This window comes from Pleurodeles waltl, chromosome 12 (genome assembly GCF_031143425.1).
Source record: "Pleurodeles waltl isolate 20211129_DDA chromosome 12, aPleWal1.hap1.20221129, whole genome shotgun sequence".
Lineage (NCBI taxonomy): Eukaryota > Metazoa > Chordata > Amphibia > Caudata > Salamandridae > Pleurodeles > Pleurodeles waltl.
In genome coordinates, this window is record NC_090451.1 from 235,261,482 (window position 1) to 235,289,458 (window position 27,977).

General features: G+C 47.0%; 2 long non-coding RNA genes across 2 annotated transcripts in view; both read right to left on the bottom strand.

The window, feature by feature from the left end:
* The window catches only part of LOC138267602 (uncharacterized), a 178,126-nt gene that overhangs the window by 144,038 nt on the left and 6,111 nt on the right, over nt 1-27,977 (bottom strand). The gene's annotated exons all lie outside the window — the stretch shown is intronic.
* LOC138267601 (uncharacterized) lies at nt 1,669-27,851 on the bottom strand. The gene is made up of 3 exons (XR_011199832.1): nt 27,777-27,851; nt 10,180-10,231; nt 1,669-1,740 (listed from the first exon to the last, which is right to left on the bottom strand). It is a non-coding gene; the product is annotated as an uncharacterized lncRNA (long non-coding RNA).

A 27,977-nucleotide genomic window follows, 5' to 3' on the forward strand; every position in this document is an offset into this window, starting at 1 on the left:
GGTGGGTGTGCTGTGTTTGGTTGTGATGGTGGTGGTGACTGCATGTGGTGAATGGGGTGCTAGTCTGCGTGTCTGCTGTTATGGTGACTGTGGGCAAGGCTGAACAGGTGGCAGGATCTGGGACTGAGGATGAAGAGCTTGCAGGTGTGAGTGCTGATGTGACTGTGAGGGAGAAAGTGGAGGGGAGACAGTGGAGGCAGTGGCTGTTGTGTGTGCTTCTGTGTGTTGGCTGTGTGTATGCTTGTGGTGTGATCTGTGGTGCTTGTCTTTGCAAGTCCTGTCTGTTGTCTTGGGTACATGCTCGTCTGATCATGTGCTTGGGATGGGTGTGGGGAGAGGGCTCTGGGACTGGGTACAGGTAGTTGGAGGGGGGATGGATGAACTAGGGACACTAGCTGCCGTCAAAGAGGAGGCCAGAGCCTGAAACGATCTCTGTAGGGCAGCCGGACCAGTGTAAATGCCCTCTAGGTAGGCATTGCATTTCTGCATCTGGGATGTTAGCCCCTGGATAGCATTTACTATGGTTGACTGCCTTACAGAAATGGATCTCAGGAGGTCAATAGCATCCTCAGTGAGGGCAGCAGGGCTGACTGGGGCAGGGGCTGAGGTGCCTGCGGCAAAGGAGACGCTCACCCTCGCGGGTGAGCGGACACGGGAAACTGGGTGGAGGGCTGCTGGGAGGGCAGTGCTGGTACAGGGGGTGGTGGTAGATGACGATGCTGGGGTGGTCTCAGAGGGAACATTCCACCACCAGGGAGCTTCCATCAAGGTGGAATCAGTCTGTTGTTGTAGCTCCTGTCTCCCCGTGGTGTTCCCCTCGCCCTCCAATCCACTGGTCACCTCGGCGTCAGTGGACACCGCCTCCTGGGTCCCGTGGGCTGCAGCTCCCCCACTCGCCAGTGCCCCTGCTCCTTTCCCAGATGATGCTAATGCCCACCAGGACAGGAGAAGAAAAGGAGGGAGGGTAGGGGAGGAAGAACGGGAGCACAGGGTCAATTACAGCAATAACAGCACAGATGGCATACACATTACAATGGCTCACTAGTAATTACACTATGCAGTAACAACCACAATACCACACTATTGCCTGGGAACAACAGCTGAAATTAACTCAGCAGACACAACCATCTGCACACCTACTGAGACTCACTAATCCATGTCTGCCTGTTGACAAAAGCACAGCTACGCTACTCTGACAAAATGACTGCACAACATGCAATTGCCAGGTCACACCACCTAGGCAGTGGACATCAGAGCATCATTGCAATACCGGTGAGTCAGGATGTAGGCCCTTACTGAAACTGGAATAGTGCAAATTACCAATACCAATTGTACATACCACTCACCATAGCTATGCAGAACCTGACAACATTACCTACAGGGGCATACTGAGGCATACATTGACTATAACCTTGCATCCAAACACCATGCCAGGCATCAGGAATGAATTTAACACAGTGTGTTCTCACCCCCTTGTGGCTGCTGTGCTGCCCTCAAATGCCCATCTAACTCTGGGTTGGTCTCCGACAGTATGTGGCCCATTAGGGGGGTCAGGGTCCAACGGGCATCCATCCCTCATTGGGAGGGCGTCGCCATCTGTGCCTCCACAGTCTTCCGGGTCCAGCATCGCAGGTGCTCCCATCTCTTTCTGCAGTAGGTGCTCCGCCGGCTATGGACCCCCAGGGTCCACACATCCTGGGCAATGGCACGCCATGACTCTTTCTTCTAATGGGCGCCGACCTACAAAGGAAACAGACAGAAGAACACCATTAACTACACACTACATTGTGTTACAGCAATGGACTACATACTACATTGATCTTACACATAACCCGTACCTCTGCGTACATATTGCATGCAGCAAAAAAAGCACTCCCTAAAGGACACACTGTCTGCACACAAATACATCTACATACAGCCATGCTGCATCCAAAATAACCAAAAGGTGCCTGTTGATCTGGAGGCCCATACAACTGTTCATGCAATGGTAGGACCCTATCCACAAGCTTCTCCAGTTCTTCAGATGTGAAGGCCGCGGCCCTATCCCCTGTAGCATGGGCCATTGTGGGTTCCAGACACAGGACACAGCAGCACATGCAGTGGAGGTGTTGATAGGGTGAGAGTCAGGAGTCAAGTGACATGGGGTTCTGAAAATGGCAGTCACGTCTGCACTGGTAAACACCGTCATCACCAGTGGTGATCATCATTGGCCCCTGTGCTCCATAGACTTAATTGTTAACCAATGAGGAGTTCCACGGCGGTTCAGACCACCCTCCAACATGACGTCAAACTCTGGCGGAGTGAGGTCACTTCCACCTGTCCCTGCGTGCAGGCGGGTGCCATTTCCTGATGATAGTACTCATGGCAGTCAATTAAATATGTGTGATAGGTGTGGATGGTACACACAAAGGCAATTCCAAGCTGTCTATATACTTTGGTTTGGTGGGAGACTCTGGCTCTTCAGTGAGATCTCATACCAGTGCACTGCTTGCAGAAGAGTAGTTGACAGAACACGTAAAATGTGATGCTGCAAATCACATCACACAACTTTGACTACATCTGTGAGAAACTATGGCAAATGAATAAGAATGTATGGTTTCAGAAGTCCATTTGCATGTAGAGTACACCAGTGCAGATTCCAATCATTCGTTGAGACAGCTCTGTTTACTGTGATGTTGTGTGTCTATCCTTCCTGCTGTCACATACTTTTGATGTTTGGTTTGATTAAATACCAGCAACAGCAGAGGAGGAGGAGGAATGCATCCGTGTACAGACCCCTAGTCGACTTGGCTACACTGGAGGAACGCGTTATTGTCTGGACAGGGCCACAATCATTGAACTGTGTGCACAATTGGAGCCAGTTCTCATTCCTGCTATTCGTAGTCCTACTGCAATTTCTCCTACAGTACAGGTGCTGCCAGTGCTCCACTTCCTGGCCAGTGGATCATTTCAGGTGACTGTGGGCTTGGCTGCCGGTATGTCACAGCCAATGTTTTCTAATGTGCTGAGTAGAGTCTTGACCGCCTTGCTGAAACACATGCGCAGCTATATCTCATTCCCCCAAAGTGATGATTTGCCCACTGCGAAGGCTGCTTTCTACAAAATGGGACACATTCCACATGTGACTGGGGCCATTGACTGGACCCATATTGCTTTGGTCCCTCCCAGGACAAATGAGCAGGTGTACAGAAATAGGAAGAATTACCATTCTATAAATGCGCAGATGTTGTGCCTTGCTGATCAGTATATTTCCCACGTTACTGCCAAGTTTCCAGGATCTTTGCATGATACCTACGTATTGAGGAACAGCAGGTCCCACAGATTATGGCACAACTACAGAAAGAGAGAGTCTGGTTCATTGTTGAGCTTGAAGTTTCACACTATGTATGTCACTGTATGACACCTGGAGTTGTCCTCTGTGTTATTGCACACAATTAATGTGTGTTTCTCACTATTTCTAGGTGACTCCGGCTACCCAAACCTATCCAGGCTATTGACACCAGTGAGGAATCCTAGGCCAGGAGCAGAGAATTGATACAATGAGGCACATAGACAGATCAGAAGAGTCATCAAACAAACTTTTGGTCTACTGAAAGCCAGATACAGGTGCCTCCATATTTCTGGAGGATCTCTACTCTACTACCCTGGAAAGGTCTATCAGATAGTCATGGCCTACTGCATGCTTCAGAATTTGGCCCTCAGTTGGCATGTGCCATTGCTGCAGGAGGAGGGGGGAGACAATGCCCCTGTGGCAGCAGAGGACACTGAAGACAGTGATGAAGATGGTGAGGAAGAGGATGCAGATAACAGGACACATCTAATACACCAGTACTTCCAATGACACTCAGATAAGGCTGTACTTCTGTTCACACCACCATTACAATTAAGAGCTGTGTGGCAGCTATGATGTACCAAGCACAAATGTGTGCATTTATTAACCTGACACTGTTCAATCTGTAGTCAGTCGTGCCAGTGGTATGATGATAGTGACAACGCTTATTTAGCCTATGCAATGTATCAGCTGTGTTGCATTTTCAAATACATGCCCATATCAAACTGTGTCCTCATTCCATGCAGTACTTGGCATTTGTTGCTGGGAATGTTATGTGAGTTACAATGTGCTTACACAACCGCTCTGTCACTTCATTGTCCCTGACAGTTTGGCCCAGAATAGGTGGTCCAGAGGAGGAATTGATCTACTGACAATATGGCATAGCTAATACTGTGGTATCTTGTGTGAGGGCCTGAAATGAGTTGTTTCTCCTCACTTCTGGTGTTTGGAATCAATTGCGGTGCAAATTTCTGAGTTGTTGTGATCAGCTGAATGTAGGCTGTTATGTTACAGGGGCTCATGTTGCTCTACTTCATTAACTTCTCATTTGAATGTCACTAATGGTTTCCCTTTTTACAGATCTTGGTGTGGTCACTACTGTGTACTCATGCAATGCCTAATGCCTACAGACTGCTTTCACACAGTTTGGCGGATGGTGACTTGTGGCATGCTCTTACACTGGTTATGTGTATCCCAAGTTGACTGTCCATTGGATGGATTCACACTTTACGTTAGATTTGCACAGGATAATAAAGGTCAAAACATTGCATATTGTTGAAATTAAAGCACAAATCATTCAGTTGTGTTTAAGTGTGTTTATTGATTTGACAAAAAGGAAGGGATAGTGCAATACAGTGGGTGATGATGGACGAAATCTTCAGTGTAGTGGCCCAGTTAGTTTATATCACAGGTCCAGTATCCATGGGGACATAGGAAAAGGAGCAATAGAAGTCCAAAGTAAACAGGGTGTCTCAGTGACAAGCCAGGGAGATATGTAGGAGAGTCTCACTTCCTGGCAGTGGTTTGGGTCTTGGCTACAGTCTCTGGTGGCTGTCTGGGTCTCAAGGAACATTTGCGGGATAGTTCTTCTGTTGCAGAAGGAGGGGTGCTGGTGGTCTGTGAGTCCTGTGGCAGGTCCTCCTGCCCACTAGCTGCAGCAGATATGGAGGGCTGGTCAGTACACTGGCTAGAGGAAGGGGCCCACTGGTGTGTTGTGTACTCATGCATGATGGTAGCCATATCACTGAGCACCCCTGCAATGGAGGCCATGGTGGCATTGAAGGCCTGCAACTGCTGAATGACCTCCTGGTGGTGTTCCCCCTGCAGCTTCTGGTTCTCCTGCAAGCTGGTACCTGGCCCATCCTGTCCTGGGATTTCTGGTATGCTCCCAGGACATGTGACTGTGCCTTCCTGGCAGTCAGTTCCCTTGGTTGGCCAACCCCTTGGCACACAGATATTCTCCCACTGGCCCTGGCACCCTGTGCCTGTGTCCCCTGAACTATGTGCCCACTCCCACTGACACCAGGGCCTTCTTCATCTTGCCTGTGAGGTGTTGACTCGGATCCCTGTACAGGTGGGCATACTGTTGATTGACGTGTCCTGAGGACAGAGGTTTGGGGACATTGGGTGGCTGCTGTGGTAGTGGAGTCCGATGTGAGGTGCTCTGGGGTGGACTGGGTGTTCCCTCTGGTGTCTGACTGACCAGTGGTACCAGATGGGCCAGGGAGATCTTCCAGATCCAGACATCCAGATTTGCTATCATCACTGGGGCCTTCTTCTGGTGGAGGACTCGGTTGACATGGCACATGCTACCAGCTGACATTGGCTGGGGTACCTGTGAACATGTATGATATTTGTTACATTCATTCCCAGATACATTTTCAGCAATTCTGGGTTTCCCTATGGGATGGGTGTGGTTTATCCACCTTTGGTTTGTGTATGGTGATGCATTGTGGGATTGGTAGTGCTACATGCTGCCCATACATTACTGATGTGTGTGAATGCTGACCTTGGAGGGGTGTGCCTTCAGTGAGTAGGGCATGCAGGGGTTAATTGTTGAGGATGGTTATGGGGGTGGGGTTCTCTGTATGGGATGGTGTGGGGTGAAGGGAGATAGGATGATGGGGAGACATGCCATGCAGGTGGTGGTGGGGAAGTAATGGTGACTTACAAGTGTCCAGCCTTCCAGTGATTCCAGTGAGGCCCTCGGGATGCAGGATAGCCAAGACTTTCCCCTCCCATGCAGTCAACTGTGGGGGAGGAGGCGGGGGTCCACCGCCAGTCTTCATGATGGCAATGTGGTGCTTGGATGCAATTGCACGTACCTTCCCCCGTAGGTCGTTCCATCTCTTTCTAATGTTGGTCCTTGTGCATGGATAGGTTCCCACAGAGTTCACCTTGTCCATGACTCTCCGCCATAGCTCTATCTTCCTGGCAATGGATATCTGCTGAACCTGTTGTAGGAGGCTGGCTTATAGTGGGTACCTTGTGGTACTTGCACTCTGTGCCAGGTCCAGTTATCCCTTATTAGTAGAATAGAGGTGTTTCTAGCAGCTTAAGCTGATAGAAGGTAGCTATGGCAAAGCAGCTTAGGCTGAACTAGGAGACATGCAAAGCTCCTACTATACCACTTATATAGCACAATATCACAAGAAAACACAATACTCAGAGTTACTAAAAATAAAGGTACTTTATTTTAGTGACAATATGCCAAAAGTATCTCAGAGAATGCCCTCACTTAGGAGGTAAGTAATATACACAAATTATATGTACACAAACCAAAAACAGGCAAGTAACAGTAAGAAAAGTAGAGCAAACAATGTAGAATCGCAATAGGATGCAATGGGTAGACATAGGCCTAGGGGCAACACAAACCATATACTCCAAAAGTGGAATGCGAATCACGAATGGACCCCCAGCCTATGGGAGATTGTAGAGGGTCACTGGGACTGTGAGAAAACAGTAAGGGTGTCCAAAATACCCCACCCCAAGACCCTGAAAAGTAGGAGTAAAGTTACCCTACTACCCCAGAAAGACACAATAGTCGTGATAGGGGATTCTGCAAGAACCACAAGCACCAGCAAAACAATGAAGACAGATTCCTAGACCTGAGGACCTGTAAACGAAGGGGACCAAGTCCAAGAGTCACGAAAGTGTCCAGGGGGGACAGAAGCCCACTAAACCCTGGATGAAGGTGCAAAAGGGCTGCCTCTGGGTGGAAGAAGCCGAAGATTCTGCAACAACGAAAAGGGCTAGGAACTTCTCCTTTGGATGGAAGATGTCCCACGGCGTGCTGGAGGTTGCAGAAGTGTTTTGAGGCAGAAATACCGCAAACAAGCCTTGCTAGCTGCAAGAGTCGCGGTTGAGGATTTTGGGTGCTGCTGGGGACCAGGAAGGACCAGGATGTTGGCCCTTGGTGGAGGAGACAGAGGGGGTGCTCAGCAACTCAGAGAGTACCCACAGAAGTACCAGAATAGGCACTTAGAAGATCTGAGGACAGTGGTCGACTCAGAGTCACAAAGGAGGGTCCCACGACGTCGGAGTCCAACTCAGCGAGTTGGGCAATGCAGGACGGAGTGCTGGGGACCCAGGATAGGATATGCACAAAGGAAGTCCTGGAAAAGTGCACAGAAGCCGGAGCAGCTGCAGATCACGCAGTACACAGGTTTGCTGTCTGGCATGGGGAGGCAAGGACTTACCACCACCAAATTTGGACAGAAGGGCCACTGGACTGTGGGAGACACTTGGACCCAGCTCCTGTGTTCCAGGGACCACGCTCATCAGGATGAGAGGGGACCCAGAGGACTGGTGATGCAGAAGTTTGGTGCCTGCGTTGGCAGGGGGAAGATTCCGTCGACTCACAGGAGATTTCTTCTTGGCTTCCAGTGCAGGGTGAAGGCAGATAGCCCTCAGAGCATGCACCACCAGGAAACAGTCGAGAAAGCCGGCAGGATGAGGCGCTACAATGTTGCTGGTAGTCTTCTTGCTACTTTGTTGCGGTTTTGCAGGTGTCCTGGAGCAGTCAGCGGTCGATCCTTGACAGAAGTCAAAGAGGGAAGTGCAGAGGAACTCTGGTGAGCTCTTGCATTCGGTATCTGAGGAATAGCCCAGAGGAGAGACCCTAAATAGCCAGAAAAGGAGGTTTGGCTACTAAGAAAGGAGGCTTGGCTACTGAAAGAGGTAAGCACCTATCAGGAGGGGTCTCTGAGGTCACCTGCTGGCACTGGCCACTCAGAGCAGTCCAATGTGCCCCAACACCTCTGAATCCAAGATGGCAGAGGTCTGGGACACACTGGAGGAGCTCTGGGCACCTCCCCTGGGAGGTACTGGTCAGGGGAGTGGTCACTCCCCATTCCTTTGCCCAGTTTCGCACCAGAGCAGGGCTGGGGGATCCCTGAACCGGTGTAGACTGGCTTATGCAGAGATGGGCACCATCTGTGCCCATCAAAGCATTTCCAGAGGCTGGGGAGGCTACTCCTCCCCAGCCCTTCACACCTATTTCCAAAGGGAGAGGGTGTAACATCTTCTCTCAGAGGAAATCCTTTGTTCTGCCTTCCTGGGCTGCCCAGACCCCAGAGGGGCAGAAACCTGTCTGAGGGGTTGGCAGGGGGATCATGGAATTGTCCCCCCAATACCAGAATGGTATTGGGGTGACAAGTCCATGATCTTAGACATGTTACATGGCCATGTTTGGAGTTACCAATGTAACCCTACACATAGGTAGTGACCTATGTGTAGTGCACTCGTGTAATGGTGTCCCCGCACTCACAAAGTTCGGGGAATTTGCCCTGAACAATGTGGGGGCACCTTGGCTAGTGCCAGGGTGCCCACACACTAAGTAACTTGGCACCTAACCTTCACCAAGTGAGGATTAGACATACAGGTGACTTATAAGTTACTTATGTGCAGTGAAAAATGGCTGTGAAATAACGTGGACGTTATTTCACTCAGGTTGCAGTGGCAGTCCTGTGTAAGAATTGTCTGAGCTCCCTATGGGTGGCAAAAGAAATGCTGCAGCCCATAGGGATCTCCTGGAACCCCAATACCCTGGGTACCTAGGTACCATATACAAGGGAATTATATGGGTGTTCCAGTGAGCTAATGAGAATTGGTAAAATTAGTCACTAGCCTGTAGTGACAATTTTAGAAAGCAGAGACAGCATAAACACTGAGGTTCTGTTTATCAGAGCCTCAGTGATACAGTTAGGCACCACACAGGGAATACATACAGGGCATACATTATGAGCACTGGGGTCCTGCCCCACATGGCACACAACGTAATACCAAGTTTAAAAATACCTCTCTGAAATGACTACAAAATATCCTATATAAACTACTAAGAAAGCCTACAATTTAATAAGACTGAGCTCGTTATATTTAAGGTCTGATCAGGGTTACAATCCTATTGATCCCAGTTATGTCCGCAAAGTATTCCTCGCCCAGTTTTCTAAACCTAGGTGTGTTCTTTGATGTTGATGCTTCCTTTAATGCCAGAGTGAGAGCAACAGCTGCTTCCATTCACTCAACTCAACAAGGATTCGTCCTCTTCTCTCCAAAGAACACAAAACACTAGTAGATTTGTTTTACCATCACCTTAGACAGAAGTAATTTGCAATACGCAGGGCTCTCAACTTACCAAATCAGTAACCTCCAGAAAGCCCCTTTGGCAGCTATTTGGTTGTATGTCAGAATATCCTGGTCAAAATTATTGTGCTACCGAGCAAGCAAACGCTGTTAAAGTGAGTGGATTTGACATTTGTATTGCGTGCACATGCCCTATCAGCACACATTGGAAAAGACCAATCTTTAGGCTTGGCCATTGCTTGTTTTTATTTGCCTCCATTAATTTGGATCCAGACATACAGTAAAAAGAATTGAGACATAAATCTCCACTAAAAACCTCAGAAGCTTAGACCATGATATTTTAGTGGGCCCAAGACAGAAATGGACGGCAGTCGGAGACTTTTACTATTTAAGGTCTTAATTTTTACAATTAACTCACTCTCAAACTCCGCAATTCCCAGGCTCTGATGATACACTCACATGCTTCTTTTAAGGCTGTGGAAAGCACATATCATAAGACCTCCTGTGGTATTGGGCACATGCCAAGTGCAATAAGTAAGTCAGTCAGTGAGCAAAAAGGCAGGACGGAGGTAGGGTTTAGAAAGATGAGGGTAATGGAATGCCTGCTGCATTGTCACCTACCTATTCTTACTGAGTTATGCACATAGGTATAAAATTGCCCTCTTCCTAACAGGCCCTATCATTCCTTTCCATCTAGTCTTAGCTGGAGGTCCGCTTCCTGCAAAACTGCACGCTGTCGCTCTGTAAAAAAGAAGTAGAGTTACCTAGGGAGAGGATGAATTCCGGCTACCATCGGAGAAACCACACCGGAGGACCCTTCAAAAGAAAAAAGAAAACTAAAGATTAGAAAGAGACAGAACCTAGAGAGAAAGGATAAAGCAATATAAAGAGACAAAATACTCTTCCGCATTGAGTATACAGTTGCAGATAGACAGCAAAAGAAGAAGCTGGAATGAGAGCAATGAGGAGAGAGCAGGAGAAAAGCAGAAGGACAGACGTGATCCAGCACAGGAGAGATGCCACAGGATCCAAACCCAGAAATGAGAGCGGAATGGAAGAAACCCTTATGAAGGCGCCACCTCACTGATGAGTACCCTTCAACACCCCTCAACACAGGGACCAGACCAATACTCTGCTTCTGCCATGCTCCCATAGGAGTGTGGCTAACCCAAGTAGGGGCCTGCTTATGGGGTGATCACACCAGCTGGTTGGGAGTGGGTGGCCCAGAGTGGGGAAGAAAATACGTAGGGTTTCTGGTTTTCAGTTAAAACTGATTTTAACTGATAAAACATGACCAAAGGGAATAATTATTTTTCATTAGAAAATGGAAAACACTGGACATTGCTGCACTTTTACTGCTTTGGTGACCTAACATCAGCCCAAACCTATAAGCATTTTTCTGTAATGAATACTCCCACTATGACTCACATGGGTCATGCTAAGCCACTTACTATGCCCTTGTGAACATCTGGGAAGTCAATAGACCCATAGGAGCTACTCCCAACTCCCACTCCTGTTTTGGAAGCATGGATCACAACAGATGGCTGCACCTCACTGTTCTCTGTGTATTGTTGTGCAGTGGCCAGCAGAATCTCAGCTGCACTTTGAGCAGTGACTCAGTCTAGGGCAAGGAGCACTTCCATTATTCCATCAATCTTCATTGAGAGCGGGAGAAAACTTAACTTTCTGAAAGCTCAGACATCACAGTGGCATGCATATGCACAGTGCTATATGTGGCATCATATAACACTGTGCATATGTGTGGATGCCTCCAGAATTAGTGTCCTCCCTTAAAACATAACACCTAAGACTCCTGTTCTTCGTTTTTCATTTTGAATGTCTAAAAAGCATTTCTTTCCATACAGAGGACCAGGATTCATATCACAAACATGTTCAGTGCCTGTGTACAATGCAAAGAAGTCTATGAGCTGGTTTAGGTGAAAGGGTGATGCTTTTAGTGCATCAAGTAAGTCAAAAACTTGAATCGGTGTATAAGCTGTAGATAGTACAGCTAGTAATTTCTTAATGTGTGTTGGTGATGGTGCAGTTTCAGCAAAAACAGTTGCATGAACCTATTCTGAGACTTCACACTGGCATAGATCAAGCCCCAGGATCACCAAGTACAATTTTCATTTCTACTACCTTCAGGCAAAATACATCCTGGAACTTATGGTTTGGAAACAAGGTTTGATACTTGGCAACATCAACTGTAGAAAACAGTGTGACCACATTTAAAGAAAACATATTGAGATGCACTTGATCTTTCCCCCAAGATATAAAATGCACTATAAGAATGCACACAGCACAGAATACCAAGGTAGAGTGCCTTCTGCAACTCTCACAAATGCCCAGCAGGAAAACAGTCCCTGCACTGGTTAAAAAAACAAAGATGTATCCTCAAACAAATACAAAATCCCACACACATGAACAACACAGCTCCTGTTGTGAACTGCACATGCAAATGACCCAAGGCACGCTGCAGTTGATGAAGCTGCACCTTCTTACAGCAGCAAAATTTGCAGTCACTAAAGTCCCTATACCGAACAGTATGCATAGAATAATTTCTTAGTAAACTTCTCCTCTTTGACCAGGTACAGCAGGAATAGGCTCAGATCAGGTAGACAAACACATTTTTTAGGCCAGTTCATTCATGGTTTCTCACAAGACAAGAACAAGACAGATTTACAATTGCTTGCAATAACTGAGCACAGACCACTCCATTATATATAGGTCATGTCTAAAGTATGAAATCTCTCTTCAGCAAACCTTTGCCATTTGTCCGAAGAACAGCGAGGTGTGTAAAAAAGGCCCACCATTAACCTTTCATTTGCTACAATCAAACCATATTGAGACACACACATATCCCCATTCATGCCAATTTTTGACATGGGATGGGACTGGACTACTGCATACTGGGATTTCAGAACTTGTAGATTAAGCAGGGAGTTGAGAAACATAAGAAAAATGTACTTACATGGCAAATTAAATGAAAGGGTACAAAGAATGGAGCTGGGAGCAGGAACGATTGTAGGAATAATCCACTAGAATTCCCAATGAAGAGAAACTGAAAGCCGGAAAGCCTACCTCAATAACAAGTGAAAATGTAGTGGAAGGCACATGCAGGTACAAAAGGAAAATATGCCTAGATAAACAATAGTGTTTTGTTTGTCTTTTGTGATGGTTTTGGCCAAATTTGCATCATTTAACCTATTAGGTAAGGAGTACAAAAAGCTAGGAACTAGCTAGTGGTTCTAAAGGCCACACAAGAAACTCAAGATAAGACAAAGAAAAGGTCGGAAAACCCTAATAATAAGAAACTGTTTAAAGGAGAAGTTTTTTTTTTTTAATAAAAAGCAGTCCATAGCAAAAAATGGCTCCTATTTTGAGAAGGAACAAAAAACCCAAATACAAGGAGAGAAAAAAGAACATCCAAAAGACAGAACAAGTTGCAGAGATCAGAATCTTAAAATAAAAAAGAAAAGAGCCTGTTTAATGAAGCATTATACATTAATAACTCAGGCCCTCACTCTCCCGCCGGTCCGCCAAAGTCCCATGTCAGGATGACCGCATAGGTGGCCATCCCTCTGTAATACCTATTAAGAGTTTCCTGCTGGGTCAGCTGGCAGAAACAGCGTTTCCGCTTTCTGACCCAACGGGAAACACACCACAACATTGATGCCGGCTCATAATAGAGCCGGCGGCAATGCTGCAGTGCGTCGGGTGCAAAGGGACCCGTTGTGCTTTTCACTGCCAGTAATTCGGGCAGTGAGAAGCGTGATGGGCTGTTCATGGGGGCCTCTGCACTGCCCATGCCAAGTACATGGACAGTGCAGGGACCCCCATGGGGCCCCCAGCACCCCCTTTCCGCCAGCCTTTGCATGGTGGTGGGACCGCCATGCAAAGGCTGGCGGAAACGTAGGTGGTAATCCAAAGGCAGCCATGCTTGCAGTAGTGCCCTGGCGGATTGAGACTGTCGGCACCGCCAGGTCGTCAGCAACCTGGTAGTGCCAGCGTTCGGACCGTGGCATCTCCGCTACGGTCATAACATAGCAGCCGGACCGCCCCTGACGCCAGAAGTCTGAGCACCACAGTCTGGCGGTCCATGGACCAATTACTGGAAGTGGAATGATTGTCAATAAGGAGTTGGTGCCTGCAGAGATATATTCAAAAGGCAGGGGCCATTTTGATCAAGAACTTAACAGAAAATTGAAGGAAGCTGACCTTCGTGTTGTGCCAAATGTTGAGTGGGCTAATTAAAATGGTTCCAATCGAGTCACTGTGCTGTCAAATGACAAAGATGTTATTATTGTGCTACTTAAATTTGTTGCAATGTCCATAAGTCAAGGATTGTCAGAGCTATGGCTACGTTATGGAACAGGTGAGAAAAGACACTTAATCCGGTTTCATAATCTGTACAAGAAACTTGACACAGAGATGCCCAGTGTTCTTATCAAGGCACACATCCTTATGGGAGATGACACTATGAAAAAAATTGGAACAAAGTTTGGAGAGTTAACTGCTAAACCTGTGAACATTCTAAAAGGATTTGCTGATACAGAAGAGGAATGTGACTTTAAATATGTAGAAAAATACCTTGTGCATGTGTGGAAAATGAGTTCTGTCACACATCTGACGATCTTCGGTACAGTGAGTTCAAGAGATCAGTCCCGCTAAGTGACCTTCCACCGACATCTTATTCTGTGTGTGAACACATTAAAAAAACATTCTACTTGATCAGAAGATGTGTAAATGTTTTGGATCATGCATATATAGAGAAAGATCCGTGTGAATTTGGTTGGGAAGATATTGATTGGGTGCTAAAACTTACGAAGTTTCTGAAGCCTCTACGCACAGAACTTACACATACATATACTTGCAAAACCTGTGCTTCAAAAAGATGTCCCTATCAACATGCTCTTTTCAATTGTTCAACATTCTGCAAATGTGCCATGAGCGATTGCCGAAACAAATAAATAAAGTGAACTATGAAAATGTTTCTAAAACAGGAGTGATAAACCTTATGTTTTTTTTTCACATTCAGATCATAAACATTGGTGTATACATGTAAGGAAATGCCTCCTTGGCATTGTTACCCCGTAACTTTTTGCCTTTGCTGATGCTAAGTTTTGATTGAAAGTGTGCTGGGACCCTGCTAACCAGGCCCCAGCACCAGTGTTCTTTCCCTAAACTGTACCTTTGCTCCACAACTGGCACAGCCCTGGCACTCAGATAAGTCCCTTGTAACTGGTACCCCTGGTACCAAGGGCCCTGATGCCAGGGAAGGTCTCTAAGGGCTGCAGCATGTCTTATGCCACCCTGGGGACCCCTCACTCAGCACATGCACACTGCCTCACAGCTTGTGTGTACTAATGTGGAGAAAATGACTAAGCCGACACGACACTCCCCTCAGAGTGCCATGCCAATCTCACACTGCCTGTGGCATAGGTAAGTCACTCCTCTAGCAGGCCTTACAGCCCTAAGGCAGGGTGCACTATACCACAGGTGAGGTCATATGTGCATGAGCACTATGCCCCTACAGCAGGGGTCTCCAAACGTTTTAATGCCGCGCCCCCCCAGCTGAAAAATAAAAATCATTGGGCCCCCTCCTCAGAATTTTGCACAATTAGTGTATAAAGATGGCAATGTTTAAATATGTATAGACCTATTTAAACATTGCAGTTAAGTACTGTTATCTTTTTAAAGATGCAATAACATGCTTCTGCTTAAAACAAAGGCCTATTTTGTGTGTATTGCTTCTTTTGGGCAACGTCTGGTGCCCCCCCTGTGATCACTTGAGACCCCCCCTAGGGGGGCCCACCCCCCAGTTTGAAGACCTCTGCCCTACAGCATCTGAGCAAAACCGTAGACATTGTAAGTCCAGGGTAGCCATAAGAGTATTACTCTGGGAGTTTGTCAAACACAAACTCCACAGTTCAATAATGGCTACACTGAAATCTGGGAAGTTTGATATCAAACTTCTCAGCACAATAAATGCACAATGATGACAGTGTGCAATTTATTGTAGCATGCACCCAGAGGGCATCTTAGAGATGCCCCCTGAATACCAATCTGACTTCTAGTGTAGGCTGACCAGTTCCTGCCAGCCTGCCACAAACCAGACAAGTTGCTGGCCACATGGGGAGAGTGCCTTTGTCACACTGTGGCCAGGAACAAAGCCTGTACTGGGTGGAGGTGCTTCACACCTCCCTCTGCAGGAACTGTAACACCTTGCGGTGAGCGTCAAAGGCTCACCCCTTTTGTTACAGTGCCCCAGGGTATCCCAGCTAGTGGAGATGCCTGCCCCTCCGGCCACTGCCCCCACTTTTGGCGGCAAGGCTGGAGGAGATAATGAGAAAAACAAGGAGGAGTCACCCACCAGTCAGGACAGCCCCTAAGGTGTCCTGAGCTGAGGTGACCCCTGCCTTTAGAAATCCTCCATCTTAGTTTTGGAGGATTCCCCCAATAGGATTGGGGATGTGCCCCCTCCCCACAGGAAGGAGGCACAAAGAGGGTGTAGGCACCCTCCAGGACAGTAGCCATTGGCAACTGCCCTCCCAGACCTAAACACACCCCTAAATCTAGGATTTAGGGGCATCCCAGAACCCAGGAAATCAGATTCCTGCAACCTGAACTAAACAAGAAGGACTGCTGACCTACAAGCCTGCAGAGACGACGGCAACTGCATTTGCCCCAGCCCTAACGGCCTGTCTCCAGAGTCGAAAACCTGCAACCAGCGACGCATCCAACAGGGAACAGCGACCCCTGAAGCCTCAGAGGACTGTCCTGACCCCCAGGACCAAGAACCTCCAGTGAACAGCGGCTCTGCTCAACAATCTGCAACAAACTTGCAACTTTTCTACAGGCTCCCCCTGACCGCGACTGCCTGTAACAAGGGACCCGACGCCTGGACCAAGCACTGACCAGAAGCCCCCAGGACCTGAAGGAACCGAACCTCAGTGCAGGAGTGGCCCCCAGGCTACCCCCTGCCTAGCGCAGGTGGTGTCTGTCCCGAGAAGACCCCGTGTCTGCCTGCACTGCTAGAGTGACCCCCAGGTCCCTCCATTGTTTCCTATCTAAAACCCAAAACCTGCTTTGCGCACTGCACCCGGCCACACCTGTGCCGCTGAGGGTGTGTTTTGTGTGCCTACTTGTGTCCCCCCCAGTGCTCTACAAAACCCCCCTGGTCTGCCCCCCGAGGACACGGGTACTTACCTGCTGGCAGACTGGAACCGGAGCACCCCTGTTCTCCATAGGTGCCTATTTGTTTTGGGCACCTCTTTGACCTCTGCACCTGACCAGCCCTGAGGTGCTGGTGTGGTAACTTTGGGGTTGCCTTGAACCCCCAACGATGGGCTGCCTATGCCCAGGAACTGAGACTTGTAAGTGTCTTACTTACCTCACTAACTAATCTTTACTTACCTCTCCCAGGAACTGTTGATTTTTGCACTGTGTCCACTTTTAAAATAGCTTATTGCCATTTTAACAAAGACTGTATATGATATTGCTTTTATTCAGAGTTCCTAACTTACCTGTGTGGAGTACTTTGCATTTTATGTATTTACTTCAAATCTTGAACATGTGGTTCTTAAAATAAACTAAAACAATATATTTTTTTATATATAAAAACCTATTGGCCTGGAACTGTCTTTGAGTGTGTGTTCCTCATTTATTTCCTTTGTGTGTACAACAAATGCGTAACACTACCCTCTGATAAGCCTACTGCTCGACAATAATACCACAAAATAGAGCATTAGAATTATCTAATTTTGCCACTATTCTACCTCTCTTATCTTTATCCAAAAATACAAATCAAAAATGAAACTCTCTAGACAACATTTTTTTTTACAGAGTTATATCCAGTCACCGCTCACGTGGTGCGGAAAGGGCAGGCGGCGCAGGTGGGGGTGTTGTTGGGGGGCGGAATAAACATTAAATTAAGTAAATTTTAAAAAAGCACTTACCTTCTCCACGGCTCTGCTGCTGCAGTCAGGCACAGGCTCCCTGCCTGCCCTGAGGCCAATCCTGACGCTGCTCACAGCAGTGTCAGGATTGGCTGGGATTGCCGAGCCAGGGTACTCCCAGGCTGACTGGGAGCCTGTGCAGGCTCTTTCCAGCCCGGCCACTGTGTTGCTGTGCTGGAGAGAGCCCTGTGCGCATGTGTGTTTGGCCGTCCCGAGACGGCCAGCCAAACACACATGTGCTCTGAGGGGAGTGCAGAGTGCACTCCCCTCACTGCCCATCACCCCCAATGCCTAGCCCCTTTCACAACCAAAGGATAATAAACAGTTTATTATCCTTTCATTGTGAAAGGTTTTGCAGCTTCTGCTGTTGGTGGTGGGTGGGGGGGGGGGGGGGTGTGACGCTCCTCCGCCCTAACAGAAGAGCAGTCCCTGGGTATATCGAGGGGCCAGGATTACGGTTCAGAGCCGGTGGTAAATACGCATGTTAAACCTCAGGGGAAAGGGATTACTCTTTTAAATAACACTCAGTAAATCAGAAGCCTTGCAGTTATTCCGGATTTGTTTAGTTTAACTTGTAATTGCACCATATTGGTGGGTGTTACCGCACACTACCAGTTATTATGGGTGCAGAGTTTAGATCCTGCCAAAACCTTGCAACTGGTAATCGGGACCAATGTACAGCCACAGTCTCTGCCGCCGCTTCTTATACTAACACTAGAAGCCTTATTAGACCAAATCAGAAATAATAACAAAATCAAATCCATTCAGTGTCATGCTGCAGAATTGAGGTTGTGGAACCTGCAGGCTACACCTAAAATGTTCTTGTGGTCCTCTCAAGGCTTTCTTGAAACACTCTGAAATTCAGCCCTATTCACGTGTTCCGGGCTTCAAACAGAACATTAAATAAAGGATGTGTTAAGTTCCAGGAAAAAGGAGGCACAAGTAAGGAGCTGATAAAGAGTGTATTCCTGTAATGCAGAACACAAGCGGCACCGACAGGGCAGAGCAACAACTATCACCAACCGTCCGATGTCCTCGCGCTCACTCTGCATTACAACATTCTATATTCTAATTACATGCCACATTCTAATTCCTAGTGTAAATACACATTACCACACATCCCTCTCCCAACAAAGAAAAGTACAATAACAAAAAATAAATATATATATATATATATATATATATATATATATATATATATACATAACGAAGCTAACCCGAACAGTGCACAAAACCCGAATACATTTGGATTATTAAACCATACAATAAATAACGCGTAATAAGAGAAAAAATGAAACTTACAATGAACTACATTTCACTTGTGGATCACATAGGGGGTCATTCTGCCCCCGGCGGGCGGCGGGAGCCGCCCGCCTGGAGGGAGCCGCCATATGGCCGCTCCGCGGTTGAAAGACCGCGGAGGCCATTCTGGCTTTCCCGCTGGGCTGGCGGGCGACCGCCAGAAGGCCGCCCGCCAGCCCAGCGGGAAACCCCTCCCCACGAGGAAGCCGGCTCCGAATGGAGCTGGCGGAGTGGAGGATGTGCGACGGGTGCAGTGGCACCCGTCGCGAATTCCAGTGTCTGCAAAGCAGACACTGGAATTCAAAGTGGGGCCCTCTTACGGGGGCCCTGCAGTGCCCATGCCATTGGCATGGGCACTGCAGGGGCCCCCAGGGGCCCCACGACACCCCTCACCGCCATCCTGTTCCTGGCGGTCGGAACCGCCAGGAACAGGATGGCGGTGAGGGGGTCGGAATCCCCCATGGCGGCGCAGCAAGCTGCGCCGCCATGGGGGATTCCCAGGGCAGCGGAAAACCGGCGGGAGACCGCCGGTTTTCCTGGTCTAACCGCGGCCAAACCGCCGCGGTCAGAATGCCCTGCGGGGCACCGCCAGCCTGTTGGCGGTGCTCCCGCATCCCGGGCCCGCCGGGGTCGGAATGACCCCCATAGTCCTTTAAATATGTAGGCATCTTTCTGTCCCTCTCGCTTCGGCGCGGCGCTTCACTCACACTGGCATAGGCATCATGACAACCAGTCTCATCCACATTAGCAGAATCACTTCCAAATAGATATCCGCTGCATTCTTCCCTGCACTCCGCATCTCACATCACAACATTCAGATCTCGCCTACATATAGACACACGCCTTACATTCCATACTTTGCCATCATCCAGTTTTACAGCATTCTTCAAAACCCTTACAATCTTCCGTGGTTTGGACCATTGGGATTTCCCTTTTTCCACAAATCCAAGTATCTTGACTCGGACACTTTGTCCCACTTTCAATCCACCAATACTAGATCTAACATTATGGCACCGCTTAGCCTGGGATTGAAATTCTAGCACCTTGTTCCTCATCTCCTCATCACAAACTACCTTGAATTTCCCACGATTCCTTTCCATCAACCACCAAGGAACCAAACCGATCGAAGGCTTCCTTCCCCTTAACAGTTCAAAAGGCATTTTCCCTGTCACAGAATGAGGAGATACCCTGTAGGAAGAAAGCATCTTTCGTACTACTTCCTTCCACGGAATTCCAGACTTTAAAGCTAGTTGTATAGTTTCTTTAACAACTCTGTTATATCGTTCAACCAATCCATTCGAGGAAAAATTATACAAAGCTACTCTGACATGCTTAATATAGTTTCTTTCCAGAAATGCTGCCATCTTTGCAGAAGTAAACTGTACACCGTTATCAGATACCAATGTCTATGGGACCCCTTCTCTGGCAAAAACTTTTCCAAAAACTATGACAACTTCAGTGGAAATTTTGCTTTCAAACTCATCCTCTGGCCATTGGGAAAAATAATCCATCAAAACAACAGCATAAGCTTCTCTTGCTGGCAAAGTGGAGAACGGACCAATGAAATCAATAGCCAACTTCCTCCAAGGCCTATCAGGCGGTTCAACCGACAATAATGGTGCAGAACAGGGTTTGGCACTCTTGTCACTTTGGGCACAAACAGCACAGTTTCGCACAAATCTGTCTACCATTACGGGGAAGGGTGTGCCACTGTGCCACTGGATTCAAGCTAGCCTGGCTGATGAAGGGTGAAACCCTGAAACCGGTCCCAGGATGCTTGTTTCCGGTCCAGGGAGGACCTGGCTTGGCAGTTCGGGCTGGACTGTTCCCATGAGGGAACAGGGGCAAGACTGATTTGCATATGGTTGGGTCCAAGCTGGGGTGGCATTGTGAGCAAAAGAACGATGGATTAAACCCAGATCTGTGACTGGGGGTGAGTGTTTGCATTGTTCAGCACTCCGTCCATCATCCTTTTGTGTTGTTAAAGTTGCCCTAAATGGGAAGGGTATGCCCAGACGTGGGTCCCTTGCTCACTGTGCCACTGGATTCAAGCTAGCCTGGCTGATGAAGGGTGAAACCCTGAAACCGGTCCCAGGATGCGTGTTTCCGGTCCAGGGAGGACCTGGCTTGGCAGTTCAGGCTGGACTGTTCCCATGAGGGAACAGGGGCAAGACTGATTTGCATATGGCTGGGTCCAAGCTGGGGTGGCATTGTGAGCAAAAGAACGATGGATTAAACCCAGATCTGTGACTGGGGGTGAGTGTTTGCATTGTTCAGCACTCTGTCCATCATCCTTTTGTGTTGTTAAAGTTGCCCTAAATGGGAAGGGTATGCCCAGACGTGGGTCCCTTGCTCACTGTGCCACTGGATTCAAGCTAGCCTGGCTGATGAAGGGTGAAACCCTGAAACCGGTCCCAGGATGCTTGTTCCCGGTCCAGGGAGGACCTGGCTTGGCAGTTCGGGCTGGACTGTTCCCATGAGGGAACAGGGGCAAGACTGATTTGCATATGGCTGGGTCCAAGATGGGGTGGTATTGTGAGCAAAAGAACGATGGATTAAACCCAGATCTGTGACTGGGGGTGAGTGTTTGCATTGTTCAGCACTCCGTCCATCATCCTTTTGTGTTGTTAAAGTTGCCCTAAATGGGAAGGGTATACCCAGACGTGGGTCCCTTGCTCACTGTGCCACTGGATTCAAGCTAGCCTGGCTGATGAAGGGTGAAACCCTGAAACCGGTCCCAGGATGCTTGTTTCCGGTCCAGGGAGGACCTGGCTTGGCAGTTCGGGCTGGACTGTTCCCATGAGGGAACAGGGGCAAGACTGACTTGCATATGGCTGGGTCCAAGCTGGGGTGGCATTGTGAGCAAAAGAACGATGGATTAAACCCAGATCTGTGACTGGGGGTGAGTGTTTGCATTGTTCAGCACTCCGTCCATCATCCTTTTGTGTTGTTAAAGTTGCCCTAAATGGGAAGGGTATGCCCAGACGTGGGTCCCTTGCTCACTGTGCCACTGGATTCAAGCTAGCCTGGCTGATGAAGGGTGAAACCCTGAAACCGGTCCAAGGATGCTTGTTTCCGGTCCAGGGAGGACCTGGCTTGGCAGTTCGGGCTGGACTGTTCCCATGAGGGAACAGGGGCAAGACTGATTTGCATATGGCTGGGTCCAAGCTGGGGTGGTATTGTGAGCAAAAGAACAATGGATTAAACCCAGATCTGTGACTGGGGGTGAGTGTTTGCATTGTTCAGCACTCCGTCCATCATCCTTTTGTGTTGTTACCATTACGTCCACACCTGGCCACCAGAAAAATTCCTTAACTTGCCGTTTATTCCGGGACATCCCACTATGTCCAACATGACTTCTTTGCACTATAATATCACGTACTCCTTTCGGGGGAATTATTCTTTCACCGCGCATGATTATACCGTTTTCTAAACTAAGTTCATTCTGTAATTTCCACAACACTGCACTCTCACCCCTCAAAGATCGCTCACTAGGCCACCCATTGCTTATGTATTTTTTTTATCAATTGCATTTCGTTGTCTTTCATCATTTCTCCTTCCCATATTTGTTCAGTTAATACAGTTTGTTCTGTCTCACTATTCATCTCGGAACCAGAAACTACATCTGCATACGTATATGCAATATTACATTTCAAGTCCCCATGTGCGTCTTCTATAGGTAATCTAGACAATCCATCATCAATACAGTTGTCTCTACTGGGTGTATATTCTATTTCAAAGACATACATTTGCAATTTGGAAGCAAGTCTTGCCAATCTTGGAGACAAACTGCGCCCACCATCAGCTTGTAAGATATTTACTAAAGGTTTATGGTCTGTGCGCAATTTAAATTTCCTTCCCCACACATACATTCCAAATCTTTCTACAGCCCATGAAGTCGCTAACAGTTCTTTCTCAATCACTGAGTAATTTCTCTCAGATTGTGATAAAGTGCGCAAGGCATAAGCTACAATCCACTTCTCACCATTATTTTTCTGCGATAAAAGAGCCCCAATGCCATTATTACTTGCATCAACCACAATCATACAATCAGCCTTTGTTACAAATGGATTCAAACATGGGCAGTTCACAATTTCTTGTTTGATGCAATCAAAACATTGTGATTGTTCTTACCCACATACAAATTGAACATTTTTCTTTAACGTTTTTCTCAAATTCTCCACTTTGGTTGCATAGTTTTCTATGAACCGTGAATAAAATTCGGTGAGACCCAAAAATGACATCAATTCTGGTGTAGGAGCGTCTACTATAACTTTTACATGACTCACTTTGGGACGAATGCCTTCAGAGGAAATGACATGTCCTGAGTATTCCACTTGAGGCTGGCCAAATCTGCACTTATCTTTCCTTACAGTTAAGCCATTTTTGCCAAGCAGTGTTAAAACATGCTTGAGAACTTTGTTGTGCTCCAACTTATCCTTACCATATATCAAAATGTCATCCTGGAACACCCTGCTATTACTCATGTCACAGAAACTCTTACTCATCTCTCTTTGGAAGACTGCAGATGCGCTGGCAAGACCAAAGGGCATCCTTTTATACTGGAACACACCTTCCGTCGTTACAAATGCCGTATAATTCTTTGAACATTCATCCAGTTCAATCTGGTGGTATGCACTAGATAAATCGATGGTGGAAAAAATAGATGCTTGGCACACAGAAGAAACCAATTCTTGCAAATTTGGTAATGGAAAAGTATAAACCCAGATCACTTCATTCAAGGATCTTAAGTCAACGCACAATCTGAGATCACCATTTCTATTAAGAGATAAAACTACCGGAGATATCCAATCAGAGCTCTCAATCGGCTCGATTATATTTTTGTTGCACAAATCTTTCAACAATTCTTTTAACTTAGGTCTATAATGTACCGGAACATTGCGTAATCTATGCCTCACGGGGCTTGCGTTTTCTTGTAGTATAATTTTGTGTTTAAATCCTTCCAATTTACCTAAAGATTTCGAAAACACTGTAGGAAACCACTCGTCTAATTTGTCGTACTGCAGCTCTCCCAGTAAATCATACTCCAACACTGCACACACGGGATAAGATCTCGTAGGATCAATTTTGATCCCTAATTCCTTTATGTGTGGCCATCCTAGTATTGTTTGGCCTCTTTCAGCTAGGTATAGCTTACCTTTGCACTGGTTTTGCCCAAACTCAATGTGTACGTTGACATAACCAACAATGGGAATTTTGTGGCCAGTATAACTTCCGGGATTTACATCAGAAGGTATTAACTTCCTGCCAGGCCACAAGTTCCTAAATTTACTCAAACACATGATTGTAAACCACGCACATGAGTCAACCATGGTGGTAACCACCATGCCATCAATGCGCAAGTCGCAAGTGGGTAATCCAGCAGACCGATCCTGAGAATTTCCATCATCATCGGGTAAAACACTCAATACCACTTCATGCACTCCCACACAATCATGATCTTCTTGCCTAGAAATATAACTGACCCCCTTCATACTCTTACACACTTTACTAAAGTGTCCTATTTTCTTACACAAATTGCAACACTTATTAAGTGATGGACACTTCTTAGAGTTTGCCAAGTGGTTGGCAGCACCACATCTATAACAATGATTTGTAGTACTTTTCTTCCATTCAATTCTCTTCTCAACACTTTTTGAGTCTTTAGTTATAGCACTAACGTCAACCACACCATGCTCAGCATCATTCATATTCTTCCTCACGGTTTGTATACATTTTTCAGATACTTCCATTGTACGCGCTACATCAATTGCGTGGTTCAAGGATAAGTCACTACCACACGACCATAATTTCTCTTGAATTTTTCGATATTTTGTTTTCATTAAAATCTGATCCCGCAAAACTTGGTCGTAGGACATTTGTTCATAATTGCAAGTAACAGCTAAACCTCTAAGAGCAGCTACAAATTGGTCGATTGATTCTTCATCCTGTAGTGATCTGGAATAAAAAATTTAGCGTTCCAATACTACATTTATCTTTCTGCTATAATGTTCCTGAAGTTGCTTCTTAGCAAGTTCATACACGTCAACGTTTCCAGCGTTCTCAATTGGTGGCAGGTTCTTAAATTCTCTCAATCCGATAGCGCCCAATCTATGTTTCAGTAACGCTAATTGTCTTTCAGGAGGACATTCTTGGTCTTCTAAAACTTACACGTAAGCTTCGAATGAGTCTATCCATAGTTCCCATTGAATAGGAGGTTCACCAAGTTCAGCCAGAAAAAATGGTGGTGGATGGATGTTCGACATACTAACGTTATGTATAAAATGACAAAAAAATTGAAAAAACAATCATATATATATATATATATATAAGATATTTCAATGTGAATCAAAACATTAACACTTTAAATATCAATATAAAAAAATATTCTTTAAAGTTAGACCAAAATGTTAAAATATCCATAGCGAGTAGAAACGGTAATGTATGACTCAGAATCCATCTAAAAATGCACGTGCCCAGATAATATCCAGTATGAGTTGGCATACAGTTGCAGTGTAATAGTATTAAGCTGAAAAATTTACTTCAAGATGGCCGACGCTGCTTCCTTGGACACGTACCAGATGACAGGCACCAGTTCAGTGGCTAAATTTACCTCAAGATGGCCGTAGTTTTTTCAAATGCGTTCTAGCTGTTACACACACGTAGGATCACAGTTGCAAATAAGCAACTGAATACTTATAAATGAACGCAGTGCTTCCTCAATTTCGGCAAAGGAAAATGAATCCCTGATCCGTTTTCAGCAGGTCGTAGAGACGACGTTCCTCCGTGCAGATCTGTCATCGATAGAGGAAACAGCGTTCTACCTGCAGCTGTACTCGGTGCCGCTTGACAGTGGAAAACGTTTCTGCACCTTGTCGCCAATGTTAAGTTCCAGGAAAAAGGAGGCACAAGTATGGAGCATTTATTCCATTTATTCCAGTAATGCAGAATAAAAGCGGCACCGACAGGGCAGAGCAACAACTCTCACCAACCGTCCGATGTCCTCGCGCTCACTCCGCATTACTACATTCTATATTCTAATTCCATGCCACATTCTAATTCCTAGTGTAAATACATATTACCACAGGATGTCAGGAAACACTGAATACACGTTGAAGAGATAACATAAAGAAGAGTAAGAGATAACAGTTATATAGGAAGAGAAAACAAGGAGAGACAAACGAAAAGCATTTACCAATGATAACAAATGATTTTTGAAAGGCAAGCCCATGAACGAGTGATAGTGATGGGCGTGGTTAAAAGCCCACAGAGATCACAACAGGCAAGAGCGCTTGCGCGCTCGACCTAAAAAAGGAGCAAAGTGAAAGTACAGATTGGACGATTAGGAGAGAAGAGAAATACAAAAGAGCAGAATAAGAAGGAGATGGCGAAATGTGAGAGGTCTGGAGCTAAAGAGGGGAAAAAGACGGTAATACTAACAAAATGAGAGAGAGAAAAAAGAGGGTAACGATAAGAGTAGTAAAGGGCCTGTGTGGAAAAAAGAGAATGAAATAAATAATGAAAAGATAATGAATAAAAGAAAAACAGATTAAAAACAGCACAAAGAAAATCATTACATGAGGCAGACGGAAAGAAAAAGAGGGGAAAAGACGAGAACAGAAGACGAGGAAATGGCATTGAAAAAAGGGGAAGAGAGGAAGAAAACGAAATGGGAGCAAATAACAGCAAGGTAAAAAGAGACGAGAGAAAAGGAGGGAACGAGAGATATAACGAAACCCGAAAAGACAAAAGCAGAAAAATAGAAAAGGTTAGTCAAAATCAGTGGGGATGGAAATGAGACAGGTGAAGAGGAAACAAGAGAAAGCCAAGGCGCAATAAATACAAAAAAAGCCCGAGGAGCACATTGGGAGTGATGCAATAGAAAACAGAACCAGACTTAAGTATGAGGGGGAGGACAATAAAAAAGAAAAGAGTGACTAAGAGAACAATGCTATGATGACAGAAGGAAAGGGAGGGAAAGACCGCGTGAAACGTCGGTGACTAAAACAGAGAGATGACAGTCAGTGGTAGGGAGGGAGTTCTTCAACAGCACTGAAAGAATGGCGCACAGGGAAGCATGATTTTCCTTTTCCCCATAGGAGAATTCTGCAGCAGCCAGCACAGCAGGGCTTCTACTGGGAATCCTGCAGCAGCCAGCACAGCAGGGCTGGCACTGAGACACCTGCAGCAGCCAGCACAGCAGGGCTTCTACTGGGAATCCTGCAGCAACCAGCACGGCAGGGCTGGCCCTGAGAATCCTGCAGCAACCAGCACGGCAGGGCTGGCACTGAGAATCCTGCAGCAGCCAGCACAGCAGGGCTTGTACTGAGACTCCTGCAGCAGCCAGCACAGCAGGGTTTGTGTTTGCACTGAGAATCCTGCAGCAGCCAGCACGGCAGGGCTGCCACTGAGACACCTGCAGCAGCCAGCACAGCAGGATGGCACTGAGACTCCTGCAGCAGCCAGCACAGCAGGGCTTGTGTTTGCACTGAGAATCCTGCAGCAGCCAGCACAGCAGGGCTGTCACTGAGAATCCTGCAGCAGGGTTTGTGTTTGCACTGGATAAGTGTCCAGATAGAGGCAGGATCTGCACTACTGGAAGAGGGGAGACCAACACACAAAGCCAGCACAGCAGCCCCAAGACAGCACGTGGAGGAAAGAGTCCCACACAGAGGAACAGGAGCAGTACCCTCACAGGAGGAGAGTCCAACCCACTGAGCCAGCACAGCAGCACCAGCATTTCCAGAGGAGTGTCTCACACATGCAAGAATCAAACAGAAGGAAAAGCACGATCAGCTGGGGACAGACTCAGACAGAGTCAGCACAGAAGGGCAAGAGCACTGACAAGTCACACTCCTAGCATGCGCAGTAGGACTAGCAGTGCCAGAGAAGGAGAAATATATAACCAGAGCCAGTACTGCTGGACCAGCATTGCCAAAGCAGAGGTAAAGTAAATACAGCTTGCTGCAGCATAACCAGCACTGCAAGATCAGAATCCCACGCGTCACACACTGCACCAGCAGTATCCGTGGAGGAGGATCCCCGTACTCACAACCAACACAGAGGGACCAGCACTGCCTCAGCAGAAAAGAACTTACCACAGAGCGAAGCACGCACAGCTAGGCCAGCACTGCCAGAGCACAGATGAGCGAACGGGATCTCAGGACCAGCAATACCAGTGCAGAAAGAATCCCACACCCACAGCCAGCAGAGCAGGACCATCACTAACAGTGGAGAGAGTCACGCACTGAGAGCAAGCACAGCAGGACCAGCACTGCCAGAGCACAGATGAGCGAACG